This window comes from Coenobita brevimanus, chromosome 51 (genome assembly GCF_032717465.1).
Source record: "Coenobita brevimanus isolate Jiangsu-jjx chromosome 51, ASM3271746v2, whole genome shotgun sequence".
Classification (NCBI taxonomy): domain Eukaryota; kingdom Metazoa; phylum Arthropoda; class Malacostraca; order Decapoda; family Coenobitidae; genus Coenobita; species Coenobita brevimanus.
This window is the reverse complement of record NC_137004.1, coordinates 40,950,431-40,954,649: the sequence shown is the minus strand read 5'-3', so window position 1 is coordinate 40,954,649 and position 4,219 is coordinate 40,950,431.

Sequence of the window (4,219 nt, the reverse complement as noted above, 5' to 3'; positions counted from 1 at the left end):
GGTAAAAATCACCTAAGTTAATTTACCACAGGCACTGAATGGCCAAGCAGGTGAGGTCGCAGAGAGAGAGAGAGAGAGAGAGAGAGACTGATCGATGTATACAGAAGTGACAGGGCCAGCCAGAGACAGCCAGCAAGATAAACCAACATAAAAATTGTCCAAACTTCCCGACAGCTCCCTCTTTTGGCTGTTCAATCCTGGCGTCCCTCCTGCTGACACGTTCCCGGAAGGCTTGGAATCATGGCGCCGCCTTGTGTATGCTTAGTGTCCTGCCCACACGTTTGTCAGTCTTGGTTCCCTGTGCTGGCTTCTGCCCTTACTGCCTGGGATAACCTGGAGGAGGAAGAGGGAGGAAGAGATATCTTAGAGGATGAAGAATAAGGAAGAGATATTTTGGTGGGAGTGGTGAGCCTGTCGTAATATCCAGTGTCTTCTGTATAAAAACTTATAGCGAAGATGACGCAAAAATTATCCAGATTTTCTTTACCCCGTCACTTCCAGACGTCCATCCTTAGCTTAGTTAATTTGTGTTGTGGTGGCAAATATGAAAAAAGAAAAATTGTCACTGTAGTTAAGAAATGATGGGGACTCTTTTGGAGCTGAATTAAATCATCTTGTGGTAGTCACAACAAATACACCCCGCTTCATCGTCCTGAAAGGGTTAAGGAACGTGTGTTTATCAAAGCTCCATAAATTGAACGTATAGCCATGCATCATGAATACTACGGACATTATCTTAAAAAGTTTAGGATATGCACTGCTCACCCTTCCTGAACCCTCAAGTGCAGTTCTTATGGTGTCTGCAGCCTAACTGAACCTATCAGAGTCACGTGACTGTTTTAAAAGTAATGGATATTTTCTTGCTGGGTCAGGATAGAGGGTCGAGGCAGCGGCTGTGCCCTCTTCAAACCCCCAAGCTTAGTTTCTGTGGTACTGGTTACAATGGTGGTCGTGACTGTCCTTTGAGTCGTATCAGTACCGAAGCATTATGCATCACTGTAGCTTCAAAACAGGCCATGCCTACCGGATGCGTAGGCAGACAGACTTGTAAATAATTATACAGATTGGCGAGACATTACGCGCGGCTTACCTGAGTTCCAGTTTTTCACGATGTCCTGGAAAGTTACGTTAATATCTTATTATACATTCACCCAACAAATTACATCGTTTCCCCGACCATCCTGTCCCTTCACCAACCATTCAGTAATCTTTCTCATCCATTATACACACCTCCCTTCACTACCCATTTAGTAGTCTTTCTCACCATTACACACAGCCCCCGTCACCACCCATTCCGTAGTCTTTCTCACGCCCTGCCTAATGGTCTGAAGCCATTCCTTTTCCCCTCCTCTTAACTCTCGCCACCCAATTCGCCTCCGCCTCGGCCTCCGATCACTCCTCCATAAAGTCCCTATAAATCTTTTTCTTGGGGCCGAGAGAGAGAGAGAGAGAGAGAGAGAGAGAGAGAGAGAGAGAGAGAGAGAGGGCAAAATGTACAGATAAGAAAAAAAATGGCCGAGAAAGAAGAGGAGGAGGAGGAGATAGAAGCGAGAAATCAGAAAAAATGAAGGCAAAACAAACTAATGATATAAGAGGCAGAATGAGACGCAGAAGAGGTATCATAGGAAATACGGCGGAAGAAAGGGAAGAGAGATGGAATAGGAGAAGTTGTTTTGCGTGAAGAAAGAGGAAGAAAAGAAGATGAAGAAGAAGGAGGGGTGGGCTAGCAGAAGTTCTTTTGTAGAAAGTTTTGCCGTTGGTGCCACACTTTTACGATACCCGGTCATACTCAGCCGACCGCGTCACGACGACCGGGAATAAGGGAATGGGATGACGGAAGGAAGAAGTACATGAAAAAGCTGAAAAAAAGGAAAGAAAATCGGACTCAGAAGTTAATAAGAAACCAGAATAATGAATGATGATGATGATGATGAAACAATTCACCGACTTCGTCAGGAAGACACGAAGAGGAGGGGTTGATGAGAAGTGTGAGGAAGGAAGGCAGGAAGGTGGTTACGAAGAGATAAAAGAGAGGACGCTTATCGAGAGAGGGAGAGGAGAGGGGATTGGGGGGTATTGGAGAGCTGGAGAGAGAGACAAGATGCCGCGAATTTAATCTGTAGAATGAGGAAAAAGAAAAACAGATATTGAATGAGGGAAGGAGGTAGTGTCGTCATGGGTGACTGGGGGTAAGGGTGAAGATAAAGTTGTCAGGAGAGACGGCGAAGGAAAAAGAAAAAAAAATAATCAGTGGGAAGAGGAAGTAGAAATAAAGGGTTGGGAATGAGAAATAGGGGTGAGGGAAGAAAGAAATAATCATCGTTGGGTAGGAACTAAAGGAGAAGAAAACACACTGGGAGGGAAGGTGAACAAAATATTATATCTGAATTACTTTGGCGATGACAATATGGCGAAATGAATAGTAGAAAGGAAAGAGGAACTAAGATAATAGGATGAAGGAAGGAAGCAGGGTTGTGGTTGGCTGGGGGTCAAAGGAGAGGAATAAAATATTGGGAGGGAGGTAGAGAGGGAAGGAAAAATGCGATGTTAACATATTCTCCGCCGTAGGAGTGCCTGGGTATTTATTTGAGTTAACACGAGTTTTGTTCAAGCCAGAAATAATTTAGAAGTCAAAGGCTCCCCAAATATCTCCTTAAGCTATTCTCTTAATGGTACAGTATTTACTAAAAAAAAATGAAAATGGATAAAGAAATGAGCAGACTGGGGCCTGCCATCTCAAAATGGTTGGGATGCATGACTGTGACCTTATCGTGTGTCATTGTACTTGTGTATAGTGCTCGGCAGTTACACTTGAAGCATATAATGATGTCTTATAATACAACGGAGAGATTTTATGTGATTGCTCGTGGCGTTAGGGGAGTTATTGGTGAGAGTGTATAGAGTAATATGATTTAGGCTGACACCAGGCGATTGTGTTCAGTGAAGAGAAATCCGAACAGTCAAAGGGTTAAATTCAATTGTTTGTGGGGAAAAAGGAGAACCAGGGAGTAGAAGAAGAGGTGGATCTAAGGAGACTGGGATGAAGGAAGGAAGTAGCGTCGTGGTTGGCTGGGAGTCAAGGGGGAGGAAAAAATACTGGGAGAGGGAAAAAAATCCAGATGGTTAAATTAAATTGTTAATGGGAAAAGGGAAAAAAGTAGGAGATAGAGAGGAGGGTCAGGGAACAGTAGAACGAGTTGAAGGAAGGAAGTAGCGTAATGGAGAGGGAAAAAGTACAGGGAGAAAGTAGAGAAAAAGATGCCTATGCTAATTTGTTAGTGGAAGAACGGAGAAAACTGAAGTAAAGAAGATGATTAAGGAATAGGATACTGAGATGGAGGAAGAAGGAAGCAAGGCTGGTAAAGGAGAGGTTAAGGAGAGGATATATGACTGGGAAGGAAGTAGAGTGAGATAAAAGATAACTGTGCATAATCTAAACAACTAGTGGGAAAACAGAGAAAAGGAAGATAGAGAGGAAGAGGCCAGAACAGGATAGTGAGACAGAGGAAGGAAGTAGCGTCGTGAATGGGAAAAAGAATATTAGGCGAGAGGCTGCGAAAAAATTAATGGGGAAATTGGATTATTATGAGGTAAAGAGGAACGAGAAAGACCAGGAAGGTGGAAGGAAAGTCTTTGTTGGCTGGAACTTAACTCCTTCCTTTTGAGTACGTCATTTGTATTACATTCTTGTTAATATCAGACAATTTATTCAGTTTATGAGACACTTGTAGAACTGGAAAGGTTAAATACAACTTTCATCACTCCCTTCTGCATCCAAGGCTGAATAAAATCGTCTGGTGGTAGCGAGATACAGTGTAAAAGTAAGGCCTCGTAGTGAAGTGATAAAGCAGGAGGTAATAATGACTAAGGTAATAATACTCGGGGAAAAGAAATGTGAGTAAAAATTCTTTAAAATGTGGGATAACATAGGAAGGGAACAGGAAAATGAGATGGAGGAAGGAAGAGTTTGATAGAGAGGTGCAAGATTAAAGCATTGTTGAGAGAGAGAGAGAGAGAGAGAGAGAGAGACGTCCAAGGAGAATAGAAACAGGGAGAGAAGATAAGGCAGGAGGGAGAGAAGCAGTGCCAGAGGGTGGAAGGGAGAGGAAGACAAAGGGAAAGGGAGATGTATTTGCTCAGACAGCATTGGTAAGTGCCTCTGTTGGCTGAGCTGACAGTATGTGTATTTCCTGGAAGTATTTTTATTTAGCTGTGTGAT